The sequence below is a fragment of the Harmonia axyridis genome, chromosome 2 (genome assembly GCF_914767665.1).
Source record: "Harmonia axyridis chromosome 2, icHarAxyr1.1, whole genome shotgun sequence".
Classification (NCBI taxonomy): Eukaryota; Metazoa; Arthropoda; class Insecta; order Coleoptera; family Coccinellidae; genus Harmonia; species Harmonia axyridis.
In genome coordinates this window covers 57,640,705-57,661,704 of record NC_059502.1, presented here as the reverse complement: position 1 = coordinate 57,661,704, position 21,000 = coordinate 57,640,705, and the positions used below count along the sequence as shown (strand labels likewise).

The following is a 21,000-nucleotide window of genomic DNA, read 5'->3' as shown; positions in this document are numbered from 1 at the left end:
TAGTAATCATGGCTCTATACCGATCACCATCGACTGTAACGTTCTGGCCATCATCGTTTTTGAAGAAGTACGGACCAATGATTCCACCAGCCCATAAAGCGCACCAAACAGTCAGTTTTCCTGGATGTAACGGTGTTTCGACATACACTTGAGGATTAGCTTCACTCCAAATGCGGCAGTTTTGTTTTTTGACGTAGCCATTCAACCAGAAGTGCGCTTCATCGCTAAACAAAATTCGCTTATGAAAATCGGGATACGTATTCCGCACAGAACCATTGTTTTCGAAATAAAATTGCACTATTTGCAAGCGTTGTTCAGGCGTGAGTCTATTCATGATGAATTGCCAAACCAAACTGAGAATAAATCACTTGACAGCTGTTAAATCGGTCGCCATCTTGAACAGTAATGCCAACTTAAAATTATATACCTCGAAAAAAAACACCCATTATAAGGATGAAGAGGTCAAATGAACGTCTTCAGGTAAACCATAGGGTATTATTTGTTCCTTAGAACCTGAATAATCTACTTGAATCTTATAGCTCAGGAACGAAACTAATTGCATATTCAGGAGACCAAATATATTATCTGTAGAAGATATACATTGTCGTATACTTTGTTAATGTTCTAGTTTCACAGCTCTATACTGAATAATGATGAGTAATAGAGTCTGAGGAAAACTTAATTTGATGATAACTTGAAAAAAATCCCTCAGCAATTTCATGGATAGCAATCTAACCGGCGATTTATCTTCGGTCCTTCAAACTTTCAGGAGAGCTGCTATCTGAACCACTCCAGGGACTCTCCAGTAACTCCCACCTTTGCATCCAGAATGGTCTGGTCCGCGCATTCGCCTCATCATCAGGCTAACACGCGAAACTTCCAAACGCTGTGCAGGGTTCAACGTAGAACGTTGGTTCGGTATGTTTTCGGGTGCGGTATTCTGATCCGGACTTCTTGGACTTTTTGTTTCAAATGAATGAGGTTATGTGAAGCTCATTTCCATACCAGGTAGGTTGTTGTATCCCTCGCAGCACCGCGAGATGAAACTTGAATTTTTTCCTTGAAACCTCTTTTTATCTATTCAAAATTATGTTATTACTGTGCGACTTGATGTTCTTTAACACATTTATGCGTCTCTACCTGTTTACCTGTCTTTTTTGACTCTCATTATTGTGTGCTATGGTAATCAACAATGAATTGTGGAAAAAAGATTCGTATTGTTGAAAATATGTTATCTGACAGCGGACTTGGTAGTGTGGTAGAGCTAGTTTCAAAACGTTGAATTATGGGCTTCCACAGGGATCCGTTTTGTCTCCCATACTTTTCAATTTATACTTGTGTGACACCCCAATTACCTTATCATTTTTCCTTGAAACCTTTATGTATCTGTTTAAAATTATGTTGAGTCTTACCATACAACTTGATGTTCATCTACACTTTTATGCGTCTCTTTTTGTTTACCATTTCTTTTTGACTCTCATTATTGTGTGCTATGGTAATCAACAATGAATTGTGGAAAAAAGATTCGTTTTGTTGAAAATATATTATATAACACCAGACTCCATGTTTCTGGTGATGACAAAAGTAGTAGTTTCAAAACATTGAATAATGGGTTTCCACAGGGATCCGTTTTGTCTCCCATACTTTTTAATTTATACTTGTGTGACACCCCTAATACCTTCTCACTTTCCTTGAAACCTTTATGTATCTGTTTGAAATTATGTTATTACTATACCTACAACTTGATATTCTTCATCAGCTCATATATGCGTCTCTTCCTCTTTACCATTCTTTTTTGACTCTCATTATTGCGTGCTATGGTTATCGACAATGAATTGTGGAAAAAAGATTCGTTTTGTTGAAAATATGTTATCTGACACCAGACTTCATGTTTCTAGCTGTTGATGACAAAAGTAGTAGTTTCAAAACGTTGAATAATGGGTTTCCACAGGGATCCGTTTCGTCTCCCATACTTTCCAATTTATACTTGTGTGAATTGTAGAAAAATGATTCGTTTTGTTGAAAATATGTTCCTGACTGCAAACTTCGTGTGACTGTTGATGACAAAAGTAGTAGTTTCAAAACGCGGAAGAAAGGGTTTCTGCAGGTATCGGATTTGAGTCCTATTCTTGAAATTAATGCGACATTCCTATTAACTTATAATTTTTCCTTGAAATTTTTATGTATCTGTTTGAAATTATGTTATTACTAAACAACTTGATATTCTTCAATACATTTATGCGTCTCTTCCTGTTCACCATTCCTTTTTTGACTCTCATTATTGTGTACTATGGTAATCAACAATGGAATGTGGGGAAATGATTCGTTTTGTTGAAAATATGTTATGCGGCAGCAGATTTCTTCTTTATGTTGATGACAAAAGTGGAACTTCCAAAACGTTGAATAACGGGCTTCAGCAGGAAACGGTTTTGTCTCCAATACTTTTCAATTTATATTTGTCTGACATCCCTATTACCTTATCCGAGAAATTCATATATGCCAATGATATTGCTCTTGTGTTTCGACATAATGATTTCGGAGTAATTGGAAATACTTTGAATGGAGATTCAAAATTAGGTAAACATTATTTTCTTGGTTGGTGAAAGTTTCCTGAATTCATTCAAATAATTTAGAGCAATATAAAAATTGAAAGTGACTTTCAATAATTACGTCTTGAATCATAATTATGCTCCCAAATATCTTGCTGTCAAACATGATCCTTAGAATTAGCTGGTTCTACATGGGATGCTGATGCCAGGACTCTTCGTATGGCAGCTTTGATCTTCTCTCCTGCTGAAAACTGTTGTTCTTTTCGGTTCAATAGTACTCATGTTCATAAAATGATGATGCACACTTTAACGTGTCTATGAAAATTATCAGTGGAACTATAAGATCCACACCTTCACCTTGGTTACCAGTGCTGTTACATATATGTATTTCCCCCACATATTCGTAGTTCGTCAAGAAATCTTGGGATGAATTTCATTTGTACCCGAACTTTTTTCCAATTGAATTTGACCTCTCAGATACTAGAACTGCCAGATTAAAGTCATGTAACCCTTTATGGATTAATAATTTCCTTCAATCTGATGAAAATGACAAGAAAATTTGTCGTTCTGAATGGAATCCTTGTAATGTCTTCAACAACAGTCTAATCGTTGATCCTTCAGAGAAACTTCCAGGTTTCAACTGACCTAGGAAAATTTGGTGTACTTCAAATCGTCTTCGGACTTGGTCATGGTCGATGTAATAGTATGCTCTTCAAATAGCATTCTGTTGAAAGCCCACTATGTGAATGTGGTATAGAAGAAACCATTGACCACTTGGTGCATAGTTCTTCAATTTATATATTTCATGGTGGTTTCCAAGCTAGTCATTCAAGAAGTGCCCCAACAGCGAAGAATCACATTTGTTCTCAACAATGATGAAGTTATAAACGAAAAAAAGTATTGGTTATTAGGATATATATTTATATATTTATAACAAAATATAGTCACCTAGGTCTTTTTGTAAGTTCACCAATAATTTCATGTTCGGAAATAGTCAACACCCTATAATGAGCCTGTTTTGAGAAGTAGAATTTCGGAGATATTTATTCTTTGCAATATTGAGAATGATCTCTCAAGAATGGCTGATGTGGAAACTTGTATTGTACAAAATATTGCTAATATCTTGTACATTAATATAAGCTTGTTGATCACATAATTCCAGATGAGCCAAATCTTGACCATTACTTTTGATATTGTGATGAGTACATCAGGTATATTGAAACATGAATTTTCGTCGTACGCGTCGAAATCAGTTGTTTTTCCCTCGAGAATTTGTTTATGCACGATTTGCGAATCTTTTCTCTTACTGGCTGATGAAATAATCAATCAATGGAATTTAAATGGTAACCCTGAAATAGTCCACTGCTGGTGCTTTTGAATCTTGCAAAATGAGAGGATTTTTTTTATCTTGAAGCAATTCTTTTTACCCTAATGTTGGTTTCAATACTTGAGGCAAGATCTTGAAATACGTAAGAAAATAAAAAACTGACAAACACACATTTTATAAGGTGAGTTGGGGCAAGTGCACCCCCAAAATTGATTAGTGACACTTCGAAAAATCGTACTTGTTGAATTTGATGAGAAAACCAGTCAACAAATTTTCTGTGTATTCATTGAAATGTTTAGCTTTGATAATGCGAATATCTAGGTAGTTTATCAAAATCTGAATTTTTTGTGATTTTTTCTATTTTATTGGGTTTAAAAACGCACATGTCCCATCATTTGGGGCAATTGCGTTCTCAGATGTGATAGAGGTGTGTGATCGTTTATTCAAATATTACGGGGTAAGAGCATCTTATTACAAATGTCTTCTTTACCCTCGATTTCACAGAACTGTAATATCACCACCCGTTCAGAAATAATGAACTTTTTTCTCAGAAGAAATGAATTGGTCATATTATCAGAAAAACATTATTTTATAGAAACAATAACGAATCATTTGTGATGTTGGCGATTTGGCCCACGTAATGCTCGATGCTTTTTTCCCTGAAAATTTCACCAATCATCAATATTCATGTCACTAACATTTTTACCAAGTTTTACCAGTCATCCTGTTCACTTGCCCCAGTCTTAGGAAACGCACTTGCCCCCCGAGGCTTTTTTTGTGGGGCAAGAGCGACCCCCACGCTAACATGAAATTCAAGGGAAATCTCAAAATACTAAAATTCGGTGATGGTTTGAATATATAAAAGAAGAATATTAAACATGCAAACTTCGAAAGAACGCAAAAATACACAACGAAAGAATTGAATGAAAATATATTTATGTATACTCGTCTTACTAGCGAAATGACACTGCTTGTCTGAACACGACTAACGTACGCAACAGAGGCAATCATGCGCCATGTTTTCTTTCACGTACTGTTGCCAAGAGTTGTACCACCGTATTTATTCCGGAAAAATCCGAAAATTATTGTATTTGAAGTTTTTGCAAGCCAAGGACGCTCTTACCCCAAAGTCGCACTTGCCCCAACTTACCTTATTCTAACTGTCACCTGAGCCTTATTGAAGATCGAGTTGAAATATGTTTTAGCATCTTGACGTATGATTTTCAGACAAAAAATAATATTTTCCATCATAGTTACAACTTCACTGAGATTGATTCCAGATTTTTGTAGGAATCGACAGAGGGGAAAGGCACTACTGAATATTTTATTCACGACGTGAGGCGCTTGAATTTACAGACATTTCTTGAGATAGATTTTCACCTGCGGATTTTCAGGTGTTGTATTTGAACGTAAAAACTCGAAGATTATCCTGCATCAATATTCCTTTTTCTGAAGTTTCCAAAGAATTTGCTTACTCATATCAAGATTTTGATTAGTTTTCATGCAACACACATTAAAAGTCAAACACGGAATATAATAATGGAAAATTTTCACGTTTTCCATCTCAAACTAATCGACAGAATATACTAAACTTACTGATCTATCTTTATGAGTGAAAATGTTAACACAGTAAGTGCCGACAAAGATACTCTTTGCGACAAAGAGATAATTAGATAAAATAAGATATTTTTATTTACTTCAGGATCCTGAAAATTGGAGAAATTGCCAGGATTGCCGCCTTCTTCAATTCGAGTAGTTCGAAGCTTTTACTTCAGGATCTCATTAATTTCTATGCGATTGTTGACGACAGTCAGATCGAGCCCTTTGATATAACCCCTGGTTGATGAATTCGTTGATTCAATTTTTGCACGATTAAATTATTGAGCATTGTAGCTTAAAATGGAAATTTCTCCTGGGGGGAGGAGGTATATCCCCCTTATCCCCCCTTGCTTACTCCATTGAACTGCTGCAATGGTAGGCAAAATGGAGGGCATGGTACAAAAAATAAAAATTATTGCAATTAGATGTGAAAGCAATCACTGCATTTTCTTCGTTTTTTCCTTGTAACGGGTGTTTTTTTTCGAGGTATATAACTTTAAGTTGGCATTACTGTTCAAGATGGCGACCGATTTAACAGCTGTCAAGTGATTTATTCTCAATTTGGTTTGGCAATTCATCAGGAATAGCCAAACGATCATCAAGTAAGGCGTAGATTCGTCGAATGGGTTCAAAATGAGATTGCCGTTGTTTCCGATTTTCATAAGCGAATTTTTATTATTTCTAAAATAATGGTTCTGTACGGAATACGTATCGCGCACTACGTCCATTCTATTTTGTGTAGCGATGAAGCGCACTTCTGGTTGAATGGGTACGTCAACAAACAAAACTGCCGCATTTAGAGTGAAGATAATCCTCAAGTGTATGTCGAAACACCGTTACATCCAGAAAAACTGACTGGTGCGCTTTATGGGCTGGTGGAATCATTGGCCCGTTCTTCTTCAAAAACGATGATGGCCAGAACGTTACAGTCAATGGTGATCGGTATAGAGCCATGATTACTAACTTTTTCATTCCTGAATTGAACAACCATGATGTCCAGGAGCTGTGGTTCCAACAAGACGCCGCAACATGTCACACAGCTCGTGCCACAATCGATGAATTGTCAACCCGTGAATTGGCCTCCAAGATCTTGTGATTTAACACCGCTAGACTACTTTCTGTGAGGCTATGTAAAGTCATTGGTCTATGCGGATAAGCCACAAACCCTTGACCATTTGGAAGACAACATTCGCCGTGTTATTATATATATATATATATATATATATGATATACGGTCACAAATGTTGGAAAAAGTCATCGAAAATTGGACGTCCAGATTGGACTACATCCGAGCCATTCGTGGTGTTTATATGCCAGAAATCATATTTAAAATGTAATGCCACAAGATTATCTTGCGGATAAATAAAATTCATGTCAATCGAAGAATCCATCGTTGTTTTATTGCAATTTAAAGTTCTATAACTCTAAAAAAAAACACCCTTTAGTAAAACAATGTCAACTGATTTAAAGAAAGGTCTGGATGAAATATTAAGATTTTCAATCACGTGAAAAATGAACCTATCCATGTCAAGATTGTGCAAAAAAATGGGTAGGTAATCAATACGAACCACATCCTCTTGCATACCGAAATCCGATGGTTTCTTTCAAAAGGCAAAGTTCTAGCCAGGTTATATAAACTTAATGACGATCTAAAGGTTTTCGTAATGAGGCAAATGAAGTCAGAGACATAACATTTTAACTGTTCTGCATGATGAACAATAGCTCATAAAATTAGCTTATCTTGCCGAGATTTTTGGAAAGGTCAATGAAATAATTACACTTTTGCAGGGATAATCTTCAGCTATATTTACGGCGAGAGATAAATTGACAGCTTTTAAAGAAAATTAAATTTCTTCTGTTTAACATTCTACAAGGAAACGCGTTGAAATAACAAGATGTAATGAAAACTACTACTAAAGGGTGTTTTTTATTTATCCGCAAGATAATCTTGTGATATAACATTTCAAATATGATTTCTGGCATATGACCGCCACGGCTGGCTCGGATGTAGTCCAATCTGGACGTCCAATTTTCGATGACTTTTTCCAACATTTGTGGCTGTATATCGGCAATAATACAGCGAATGTTGTCTTCCAAATGGTCAAGGGTTTGTGGCTTATCCGCAGAGACCAATGACTTTACATAGCCCCACAGAAAGTAGTCTAGCGATGTTAAATCACAAGATCTTGGAGGCCAATTCACAGGTCCAAAACGTGAAATTAGGCAGTCACCAAACGTGTTAGTAATCATGACTCTATACCGATCACCATTGACTGTAACGTTCTGGCCATCATCGTTTTTGAAGAAGTACGGGACCAATGATTCCACCAGCCCATAAAGCGCACCAAACAGTCAGTTTTTCTGGATGTAACAGTGTTTCAACATTCACTTGAGGATTAGCTTCACTCCAAATGCGGCAGTTTTGTTTGTTGACGTAGCCATTTAACCAGAAAAGGGCTTCATCGCTAAACAAAATAAAATGGACGTAGTCCGCGATACCAAACTGAGAATAAATCACTTGACAGCTGTTAAATCGGTCGTCATCTTGAACAGTAATGCCAACTTAAAGTTATATACCTCGGAAAAAAAAAACACCCATTACATACCAGGAAAAGCGTTGAAATAATGAATTGTAATGAAAACTACTACAACTAAACATTTGGTAAATCTCTTGAAATCCATGTCCGATTACTTTCCTAAAAATTATATTGATATTGCATGGATACAAATCCATTTATTATAAAAAGACAATCAGCGGTGTTCAGGGCCGTCGCAAGCCAACTGCCGCCCTAGGCAGCGACTCAATTTGCCGCCCTCACAGAATAGAACTCTGCAGACTGCTAAAAATTAATATTAGATAATGGGGATCAAGGGCCCATTCTAGCGTTTCTGCGGCAAAAATGCAAGTTTGGGGTTTTTTACTTAGCAAAAGAACCGGGGAGGGGGGAATGTGGCGGTGTTATTGGTAAATTTGTATTCAGAGATTTATTGTGGAAAAATTCACACTTTTTCTGTAAAAAGTAATTTATTGAAGAAAAAATGTATGTGTAATTATTTTTCATGGTCTCAAATTTGAATCGAATAGATGGTCTATTCAAACGTGGAATGTAATACACAATAAACGTGCCCAACTGGATTCTAAAGAAACAATGATGAAATATATTAATTGAATTCAAGATTCAGGTTCTTCTGCTGAGTTTCGACTTCATAAAATGCTCGAACAACCTTTATTTTCAATTCGAATAGATGCTGGAGATATTCTCGATGCTAAGATGTTTTAGAATAGTTAATTTGATAAAAAAAAACATTTGTGAAATTCGTTGAAAATATAAAAAAATTATTTAATTCATTCTTCCAGGAATCCAGATTTCTCGGAAAAAGTCAATAATGCCGCCCTCCATTATTTGTCCTTCCTCTAGAGCGGGCCCTGTGCCTTCGGGTTCATCTGCTTAGTTTCGACTTTATAAAAAATTGAATATTTCTTTTTTTTTACTTTAAGATTATCGTGTAGAAGAATCGGATGAACCATTATTTTAAATTCGAATGTGCCTACTCCCAACACTATTTATTTTGATTTGAAAAATCATGTGTGGAATTCGTTGAAATAAAAAAAATATTCAATATTTTTCTAGGAATCCAGATTTCCCGGAAAATGTAAACATTGCCGCCCTCCATTATTTGCTGCCCCTCTAGACCGGGTCCTTCGTTTTCAGGTTCTTTGCTCAGTTTCCACTTTATGAGAAGCTTGAATATTTTTGCATTTTTTCTTAAAGATTATCTAGTAAAACAATCGGGTGATGCGGATGAACCATTATTTTTAATTCGAATGCGTTCACGCCCAATACTACTCAATTTGATATAAAAACTGAAAAATATTATAATATTATGGAATGTGGTATGAAATAAAAAACCTATTTTACTCATTTTAAGAAGTATAAGCTGAAAATGATGAAATTGAATCTTTTCTCGCATATTTCGCATTCCATTCTGAGGAATCAACATTCTGATGTATTGTAAAAAAATAATCTGGAAACCGCCCCAAGTGGCAATAAAATTCGTCAACGTTTAGCAAAGCGAACGCCGTCAAGCCTGATGAGTGCATGTGTTTTTTTAGCATCAATAACTATGAAGGGATTACGCCACATCAGGGTATTTATGAGTATAATGCATATGCAGCAACTGTTATGGTTTACACCCTGTGAAAAATATATTTATTGCAGAGGAACTATATGAAGTTCAAACCATCAGACGAAAAATATCAATTCATTTCATTTGAAAATTGTTAAAATATTAAGTTTCGTGTACATATGCATATGTATTTAGAATTGTCATCATTAAAAATAATTGAGAGAATTGGTTCTCGTTTCAATTCGGAAAACCTCATATCAAATTTCAGTGTTACTTTGAATAATAGAGAAAATTATTGAAATCTCACAATTTTACATTGCCGTTAAAAAATATTATTCACCCAAACCAAAGTCATTATTCATCATCAAAATAATAAAAATAAACGAAAGTCTTCACTTTCGTTTATTTTTATTATTTATATTGTAGTATCCGAATGAAGATTCGGATACTATAATTTAAATTGTGCAATTTGTACTTTATAGACGTTTTCTATCAAATTCTTAAGGCGGTCACTCACGAGGCTCCCATAGTCGAGCGTACGGATAATTTTACAGTCGGACAGCTCGGGACACGGCCGCACGACTGTAAATCAGAGTATGAACTTGACTGCCCGACTGGAATCTCTTCGACGCTTGCTACCAAACGCTCGAAAAAACGCTTCGTGAGTTTCTTCAAGCGTTTGGTAGCAAGCGTCGAAGAGATTCCAGTCAGACAGCTCGGGACACGGCCGTACGACTGTAAATCAGAGTATGAACTTGACTGCCCGACTGGAATCTCTTCGACGCTTGCTACCAAACGCTTGAAGAAACGCTTCGTGAGTGGCGGGCATTAGACTTAAATTTAGAGCGATTTAAGTTCCGCTTAGCAGTCGATCGAATGCTGTGTGAAGTGAAGCTTAAGAAATTTAAGGGGAGCTTATGATTTTGAGGTAAACTGTGGGATCGGCCCTAAATGAATTTTGGGTTGGTGTTACGAATGAACCCTGAAATAATCAAAAAATATATCTTAACATTGATCCCATTCGTGACAAGGTATCGTTGTGCAACAGGGTTTTCAGCCATACGCTTATCTAAATTCCGGTGTTGAATTCTAATCATTTGATATGGGGTTCCATAAAATGAAAGTTGTTTCGTTGGCTATACATATTTAAAGTTTATACCCCTGCTTTAGTGCCCATAATTGCATGCAAACTCATCAATTTTTCCACTGGAAACGTTTAGTTCAACTCTTTTCATTTGTGAGTGATATTTAGAGGTTAATGGGCTCCCATTTCAGAGAAATGATCACTGATATATATATCTTTCAAAATGCCCCTAAAAAGTGAATACCTCGGCGATAGACGTAGAATTTTCTGTGGGATCATCCCGCTTAATGAAACTCCCTTTTTCCCATGTCAGTTTCTGAGAAGTTGATAAAGAGGAATTGACTTCCTCATCCTCTGGGTCTTCCTCTTCTCCTGAAATTCCAACTGTTTCATTTTGAAGACCAAGTTCTATTGAAACATTGGTTTCATCCTCTTGCGCAGCTAGAGGGTGGGGGGGGGGGCTTCCCTAGCCCCCAAAATACCAAAATTTCAGAGAAAATTTGTCAATGGAAAGAATATTATGTCTCTAATGGATTTTCGTTTATTATTTATTACCCAACAACTTCAATATAGAAAGAATTTCTAGGGTGTTGTTTCTCATAGATAACTTGGTCATGAAAATATGCAATTATGCTACCCGAAAAGGTTCCGAGAGGTTCTGTCTTCAATATTTCTGACTGAGTAAAAGATTTCTCTAACATCAATCTGCGTTATCATCATTCATTATTTGATTGACCGGAGTAATGACTATTCGATTGATTTGAAAAAAAAAATGACAAGTTTAAACTAGTGGAAAAAATTTAATTCAATCAAAATAAAATTCAAAATTTTAAGCGGTTTTCAAACGACTGTATTTTTGATAAAAATGGTCGTATCTCAATTTGAAAAAAAAACTTTTCGAAGCTAGAAGTTTATATTTTAGAGATCCCATGATGAAAAAATGTTTCAAGCAACGTGAAACGTTCAATCCTAATGAATACAGTAAATAAAATTTCTGCGAAATTTTTCCAGTTTTTATTTTTGGCATACAGACTTGGAAATTTTTTTTTCCAACTTAACCACTATATGGATGAGATAACTTGTTTATTCAGCTTCAATATCCTCTCTTCATTATTTCGATGCGAGCACTTCGCGCTGAAATATCGAACTTTGAATTGAAAAGGACCTTTTTGTCTTAAATCATCAATATCTCGGCAACCAATGATTGCACAGAAAATTCAAGGGATGTTTCGAAATCTTGACTAAACCCGCTACAAGATGTTATTATTAGTTTTTTGAAAACAAAATTGTTTCGTTCTCTACATTGGTTTGAGTAAAGTTGAGTAAGTTGAGAAAAAAAGGGCTTTCGGAAGTTTTTTGGATAATCAAGTGCTGAATTGAAAATATCGAAAATACTATCAATTTATACGTTTTACAGTTCAGTATCACCACAAAATTTCCACAGAATATCAATTCAATCAATGGAATGGTTTCTCTGTTTCATTCGATCGAATTTTCAATAAAATTGAGGGATAACGATTTTTGATTTGAATGTTCATAATCTCCCACAAAATGAAGAAATAAAATTATTTTTTCTGCCTTTTTATCAATAACAGTGTTCAAATTCATGAAACAAATTATTTTCAAATTTTTAAAGGAAAACATTTTTTTCGCTTTATATTTTTTTTATTCACTCCAAATAATTCAGGACAACATGTTATTATTATTATTTTAATGCGATAAGGTAATTTCATTTCATGGTCTTGATGATAAAAACCAAATTAATTTCGGAATAAAGTTGATATACCCAAGGAAATTTCGAACTCGATCTATTCATATCATATATATGCAAATTGCATATCTTAACTTTCCATCTATGGAACTTTTACAACGCTTAAAAAAGCAAGTTTATTTTCAAAACGAATATGCAAGATTTGAAAATTATTTTTGAATCCCTATCATTGTTACAAGGCGTGAATATAATTGAAAATTCGATCGAATGAAACAAAAAACCGCTCCATGAATTGAGTTGAAATTCTCTGGGATTTTTGTGGTGATATTGAACTGTAAAACGCATACCTACTTAATATTGATGGTTATCTCGATATTTTCAATTCAGCGATCAATTCAATTATCCAAAAAACCTCCGAAAGCTCTTTTTTTCTCAACTTTTCAAATTAATGTAGAGAACGAAAAAATTTTTTTTCCGAAAAACGAATAGTAACTTCTTATAACTATTGATACAAGATTTCAAACTTCCCTTAAATTTTCCGTGCAATCGTTGATTGGTGAGATATTGATACTATTGATAGTTAAAGACAAAAAGGTCCTTTTCAATTCAAAGTACGATATTTCAGCGAGAAGAGCTCATATCGGAGTTTTGAAAAAAGTTTGGGTGGAGTTGGAAAATTTTTTTCCAAGTCTGTATGCCAACATTAAAAAATGAAAAAATTTGGCAGAAATTTTATTTACTGTATTCATTAGGATTGAGTGGTATACGTTGCTTGAAACATTTTTTCATCATGTGATCTCTAAAATATAAACTTCAAGCTTCAAAAGTTTTTTTAAATTCAGATTAGACTATGTTTATCAAAATACAGAAATTTGAAAAACCGCTAAAAATTTCGAATTTTATTTTGATCCTTTAATTCATTCCCCTAGTGTATATGAAATGGATGTAGAAAAAGCAAACAAAATAACTCTTGAATGTGAATGTAAGATGTTGAAGAAGGAATTAGTGAGAATTCGCGATTCAAAGTTATTGCAACATTATTGAGCAGTTATTTCCTAATATAGTTTTCACGCAAAATATTTTGTATGTACGTTACCAGTATCAACAGCCACGCCGGAAAAAACTTATTCTACCCTCAAGAGACTTAAAACGTATTTACGAAGTACAACAGGAAGTGAGAGATTGACTGTGCTCACTCTATTGGATATTTATTATGATTTTGTATTCGATATTGAAAAAAAAAAAAACTTATCTCAGGAACATCTGAAAGATAACGGAATATTTGAAATTATTCTATTCTTATATATTCTTTAGTATTAACTTTAGCTCAATCCTCAAATTATTAAATGAATATTCCAAATTTAAATTCATTAAACTACCTACCCTTCCCTGTCGCCCAATTCGTATTTCGTTCGATGTTCAGCCTCCTCAAAACCAAAACGTGGCTGCGCCATTGATTCCATCACTGTCTTTTATCTCATCAATTTCGAAATCTGATCCAATTTCGCCAAGTAAGTAAGTCAAATAGGGCGTTTGGGTTCCTCTTCAGAAGCTCATCGGCTTTATTCCCTGGAAATCAGAATAAAACCAATTAAGATTTCTCCCATTTTGTCGGGGTTAAGAACAGAAACAAACAATTGTGAGAATCTGATTTGATCCTAACCTCTGAACTGGATAAGGGAAAGATGGACATTATTTTACTATAAAACTTATTTATGGTAATTGCCAGTACAAAATGATTCAAAAATTCAAAATGATTCAATAGTCGAGGTGAAAAATTAAGGGGCATACAGGGTGGCCACTTTTTCAATGGGATTGTATTGGTAACTTTTAAACCATAGGAGTTAGAAGTTCGGTCAAATAGAGAAAAAGTTGCATTCATAGAAGCATTGTCAAGCAGTTCAAACAAGTCGAGATAATCAGGGCCGGTTATCGAGATATCATAAGAAAAGTAAATATTGTCATTTTGATTTTTCTTTTTTTCCCACTTTATTCCAAATATTATCAAATAATGTTACAGGAATTTTTTATTCGACAGTAAAATATCCTCAATTTTACGTAATCAGATTTCGTATCCAACGTTTCATACTCTCTAGACCACCCTCAACCTCATTTTTTTCAATACGGACCTGCATATTTTATGACACTTTTCAAAATGACTTTCAACGCTAAATTCAACGATATATCATACAATGTCATTCAAACTTGATATTCAGGTGATTTTGACCCTTATCCAAATTTCTTTGGGTCGAATCTGTATTACATTTAGGTACCTTTAGTTTAATTAACAACATACAATACATTTCGATGAGAAAATCAACTTACTCATCTTGAACTAAATGGAACATATCAGAATCAAATCAAGAAACAAGTAATAATTATTTACATATTTCAATTCATAATAATTAAACGAATTATCATTTAATGAAAAAAAAATCGAATGATTATTCGAAAGTAAATGAAAATGAATGAAGTAAGTGTTCGAAATGTCCACCATTTTGTAAAATGCACTTAACGGTTCTGGAACCCATACTTCCTATACATTTGCTTATTTCGTCTTCTTGAATACCTTCCAATACATTCTCAATCTTCTCGCGAGAAATCACTTTTGTTGGATTTGTCATTTGTTCCGTGCAAATTTTGTTTAACAATTTAAAAGTTGCTTTGTTGTTTTACATAGGCGTACAACTTTGATTCTGCCTTTTTTTCCGAAATTCGAGGCTTTATTGTAAAAAACTGTTTATACATTTATGATTCAAAGTATTGTCCATCCCTGACCACTACATTCTCACATCTTTCGGGCAGCGTACGAATCCATCCCGCGTTGAAAAAACTGGTCATCTTTTGAAGCGATCCACGAATCGATCCAAATTTTTACTTCTTCATAAGACCAGAAGTGCTGGTCAACCAGGCCGTGTGCCTTTGATCGAAACAAGTGATAGTCCGAGGGATCAACCTCTGGAAAATACAGCGGGTGGGATAGGACTTCCTATTTCAACGTTTTCAAGTATGTCTTGACCATTTTCGCAACATGGGGTCGAGCATTGTCATGCTTCAAAATCACTTTATCTTGTCTCTCGTTCTATTGCAGCCGGTTGCTTTTTAATGCTCGGCTCAAACGCATTGATTGTGTTCGATAACAATTGTTTCAGTCGGTTTCAACAACTCATTATAGACTACGCCGAGCTGGTCTCACCAAATAAATGACCTTGGAACCATGAACCGGTTTGGACATCGACGTGGAAGCATGGCCGAGATATTCCCATAATTTTTTGCGTTTGGCATTATCGTAATAAACCCATTTTTAGTCTCCAGTCACAATGCGATGCAGAAATCCCTTCCGTCTTTGTCTTGCAAGCAGCTGTTTCCATGCAAACAAATGCCGTTCAACATCTCTCGGCTTCAACTCGTACGGCACCCAATTTCCTTGTTTCTGAATCATTTCCATGATTTTCAGGCATTTTGAAATGGCTTATTGCATCACTCCCAATGATCCTGCCAATTCTTGTTGCGTTTGACACGAGTCTTGTTCAAGTAATGCCTTCAATTCTGCATCAAAATCACGTTCTTTCACTAAAAGCAGTCTCACCATAGGTTTTTGAGAGCATTCGACTAGCCTCAGCCACAGATTTATTCATATTAAAGCAGAAAATGTAATCCTCCCGCAAATGACGAGAATTTGGATGGTGAGCTGAAATGATTAATCGAGAATAACTTTATGATGCAGACACAAATCGACTATAATTTCGATGGCATTATCTTAACGAATACCTTAGCTCATTGTATAACAAATGAAACGGCTGATATTTGGAAATGAATTATGCGGTACTGATGATCCCTAATCTAAAGGGTGAAACCGGTATATCGCTATTCTCCCTTGATTACATGCATTCTCCTTGGGTTACTTTCGATTATGATTCCTACGTAATAGAGTGGAAATCTTCTGTTTGGCAATGGTTATGTTGATGGCATTTTGCTGATACATTAACCAGATAGATAATTCATATCGTATGATATTATTACACACTTGGTAATTGTACTTCTTTTTCTTTTCCTCATTGTATAACATCTACGATCTATTTATTTCCACTACATCCATCTATTGGAAAACGGACGAAGCAAAGTTGTACACCTAATAGTTTTGAAATTTAAACATGCATTTTCCTAACGAAGAATATGCAGATATTATTTTTGTGTACAGTGTTTGTGATGGAAACGCTTTGAAACTTTATCGGGAGTATAACAGGAGATTCCCCAATAGACGATAACCATCTAGCCGGCTTTTTTCCGATGCTCATCAAAGGATACGAGGGTTTGGAATTGGCAATTCCCTTAACGGCGCTAGAGGTGCTACCCGAAATAATTATTATAATCCTATAAGGGAAAAAGAAGTACATAATAGATTGTGAACTCGGTAATCCGGAAATTGGTATTAGACGCATTGCTGCCCGTCTTAATGAGTCCCACAATTTCACTAAGAGAACCGAAGTTTTATACCCATTTCATATTAAACAAAAAGAACATAATTTACACCCAAGCGATTACATGTTGGGACTCGCTTTCTGTCAATGGCTTCTTCAGCAGCACGAACAAAATGAAAATTTCATCAGAGAAACGCTTTGGTCGGGCGGAGCTACTTTTCCTCGGGATGGCGTAAATAACTGCCATAATGAACATGTATTGTCTCTAGACAATCCTCCCGCTTAATAGAAGAGGTTTCAACGAAGATAATCTATTATTGTTCGGGGTGTCTTTAGCGGATAATTACTTCCAATTCCAGCCCTTCCTAATAATTTTCTCAGAAAACGCTCTAGAATTCTAGAATGGATGAATTGATGTGGATTTGTATACATATTGTATATAGTATCAGCACTACCACTACCGCATATTGAACAAAATGTTTTTTCCTGGTTAAACCAAACTTCAATATAGGACATGGATTGGTCGGCGTGGTCAGGTGCTATGGCCGGCGAAATCACCTGACTTGAATCCTTTGGATTATTTCAGATGAGAACAATTAATGGAACGAATCATTAATGCAGTCGAATTCACAAAAAATAGGCAAAACATGCAATTAGTATGGGATTTCCCTATTCCCGTATCGATGCTAATGGTGATATTTTTGAACATTTAGTTCAATTATTATGTATTTTTATTAAATGCGTTAAGGTTGAAAATTTATAACATACAGAATTCAAATCCAATAATTCGAAAACGAAGCCCCATTGGCAAACATTTTATTTCCAATTTTTTATAAAAAATGTCAATTGTGACAAAAAAAAGATTTTTAGTTTTTCTCCAGAAAACGTGTACTGATGCCATGCTGATCACAAGACACTATCATTCTTCGTCAGACAAAACAATACCAAGTGGATAATTTCAGATAATTGAATGTGTTCTGAGTTAATTCGAAATTATTAATTATATCAAGCTCTAAATTCCTAATAATTTCACTCCCAATGATACTTGCATCTGGCAGTGCATTTAAAAACTTTTTATCAGAATATGAATTTGAAATTGTAATCTCAAGTCCTACTCTGACCTATTGAAGAAGAACAATGACATCTATCTCTGTATGTCAGTTGGCCACTAAATTGTCCAGAAAAATTTTTGTCCTTAAGAGTCTCTTTACCTCTGTGTCTCAAAGGGTACTTAAAACTGCCTACTTTTCATTGTGTGAATCGCACCTTCGTTACGCCATTTTGCTTTAGGGAGATTGCTTCAGTGTGAGGAGGATTTTCGGTTTGCAACGTAGAGCGGTGAGAATCTTGGACAATCTCGGTTGAGTGTCTCCTGCATGTGCGTAAGCGTATGATTGATTGTGTTTCTCATTCCAGTGTGCACTCTATTTTACGAGAAATAAAGACAACCTTGTAACACCTTTTTTTTTAAATTAATCAGGTCACATGGTGGTCCAAACTATCTTGCTGTAAAGTTTTATAACAAGTTGCCAGAATCTTGGAGATTGCTTCCTTTGAATGCTTTCAAAGCTAAGCTCACTGAATTTTTTAAATCTCATGTATTGTTTAGCTACGATGAATTTTATGAATTGAATTTCAACCCTCCCTAATTGGTTATTGAATTTGTTAAATGTCAATTTTCACGTGTTGTTGATGAATTTGACGTGTATATGTAAAATTATGTATTTCTAAACGAGAATAAACTTGAGCTGACCACTTCATAGAACTGGAGTCGGCGTTCAGCATCATCCTCATTTAGTTCTTGAACTAATCGTATCTTATAATAATGGATTCTCATGATTGTTGTGCGTGAAACACCAGATTTATCGGACAATTTCCTAGTACTCAAGGCCGGATCCATTGCTACATGACCTAAGACAACCATGACCCTCGCTTCGTTTGTTTCATGCACCCTCTTTTTATTCCGACAAAACCATTAGCGTCATATTTGGCAACCAGTTGCACAGCGTTAGCAGCGGATACATATTTTCCAGAATGTCGTTCGTTAAATGTAGCCGCTATTGTTCGCGCAGGGTCTTTATTTCTAAAAAATAATTTTATTATTTCCACCCTTTCTTCCACGGAATACACCATTTCAATTCTACTACAAACGTACAATCGCTTTGACACACTTGTTACGTTCTTAAAAATTTACGATAGACTGAGGTGAATCACAAACTATTTTTTGGGCAAAAAATTAACAATATAAATACTAAATTGCTTTTTGAAATGCGTCGGATACGAATATTATTCTCCATTCCACATTGCTCTTTCACTATTTCCGTTGTTATTTCATTATCTATTGTAACGTTACTATTGCCCATGAGACTCTAACACTGATTTTTAGGGGTGGTTTGGCTTATTTGGCAACAAAACTCCTACCCAGGTTTTTACAAATTTAATAAAATTAAAATATACAAAGATTGATACTCTTCACTCTAAACAAATAATATTGAAATAAAAACTAAACTTAAATCAGTTTTTAATAAATAACTGTGCTATTAGGATGGAACCTCTTCTGTAGATTATTTTCAGCCTTCCAAACACCAGATCCTAGCAGGAAGATACAGTACTCAAATTCCCATTCAGCGAAGTTGTTGTAATAACGCCAGGTAAAGGGTTTTTTTTAGAGCTATAGAACTTTAAATTACAATAAAACAACGATGTATTATTCGATTGTTATGAATTTTATTGATCCGCAAGATAATCTTGTGGCATTACATTTTAAATATGATTTCTGGCATATGACCGCCACGGGTGTTTCGGATGTAGTCCAATCTGGACGTCCAATTTTCGATGACTTTTTCCAACATTTGTGGCCGTATATCGGCAATAACACGGCGAATGTTGTCTTCCAAATGGACAAGAGTTTGTGGCTTATCCGCATAGACCAATGACTTTACATAGCCCCACAGAAAGTAGTCTAGCGGTGTTAAATCACAAGATCTTGGAGGCAAATTCAAAGGTCCAAAACGTGAAATTAGGCGGTCACCAAACGTGTCTTTCAATAAATCGATTGTGGCACGACCTGTGTTACATGCTGCGTCGTCTTGTTGGAACCACAGCTCCTGGACATCACGGTTGTTCAATTCAGGAATGAAAAAGTTAGTAATCATGGCTCTATACCGATCACCATTGACTATAACGTTCTAGCCATCATCGTTTCTGAAGAAGTACGGACCAATGATTCCACCAGCCCATAAAGCGCACCAAACAGTCAGTTTTTCTGGATGTAACGGTGTTTCGACATACACTTGAGGATTAGCTTCACTCCAAATGCGGCAGTTTTGTTTGTTGACGTAGCCATTCAACCAGAAGTGCGCTTCATCGCTAAACAAAATAAAATGGACGTAGTGCTCGATACGTATTCCGCACAGAACCATTATTTTCGAAATAAAATTGCACTATTTACAAGTGTTGTTCAGGCGTGAGTCTGTTCATGATGAATTGCCAAACCAAACTGAGAATAAATCACTTGACAGCTGTTAAATTATAACTTAAAGTTATATACCTCGAAAAAAAACACCCGTTATTACGAAGGTGATCTCTCAGTTTCAGGAACTAAAGTGGTTCAACGTACGTATTATTCCAACTTAAATATCTCAAGGAAGTACTTCTTGATATTTTTCAATCCCAAGAGAGGTTTCTGTTGTTCCAATACCACGGGAGGTGCGAGAATCCCGACACAATTCTCGCCGATAAATTAAATTCTAAATCTCAAATTAAACTAGTAATGGCTGAAATCTAAAACAAGGTACGTATCTTTCCTGAAGTTTCGATAATTATTGAAAATCTTTCAGAAAAATATCTCTGTTCTGACTCTAGATACGCGCATCTGCATCCCGATATATCGCATACGATGAATTGACAAATTACCGCGTCTTTGAAAATTCCAGTAGCGTCACATGAATTGAAGCGTGCAAAATGGTTGTACTATGGTTATTTTGAAGCGAAATATTAAAGTCAGATTGTACTCGATACGATCTTCACAATTGAACTTCCTCCCCATTCAAAATAAAGGGGTTGTGCTCACCCCAGTTAGGGGGTTGATGTCACTGGGATGAAAAAAGCGAAAAAGTTGTTCCCTCTCGAATCAGAAATTGACAGATCCGAGTAATTTTCCACATTTTTATTGTAAAGTT

At 35.4% G+C, this 21,000-nt stretch overlaps 1 protein-coding gene across 1 annotated transcript in view; it reads left to right on the top strand.

Annotated features, from left to right (window-relative positions):
• Positions 1–844: 844 nt before the first annotated feature.
• LOC123673933 (sex peptide receptor) overlaps positions 845–21,000 on the top strand; it is a 109,866-nt gene continuing 89,710 nt past the window's right edge. The window contains exon 1 of the mRNA XM_045608701.1: positions 845–1,008. The gene's annotated coding sequence lies outside the window, so the exon portion shown is untranslated. The remainder of the gene's footprint in view (positions 1,009–21,000) is intronic.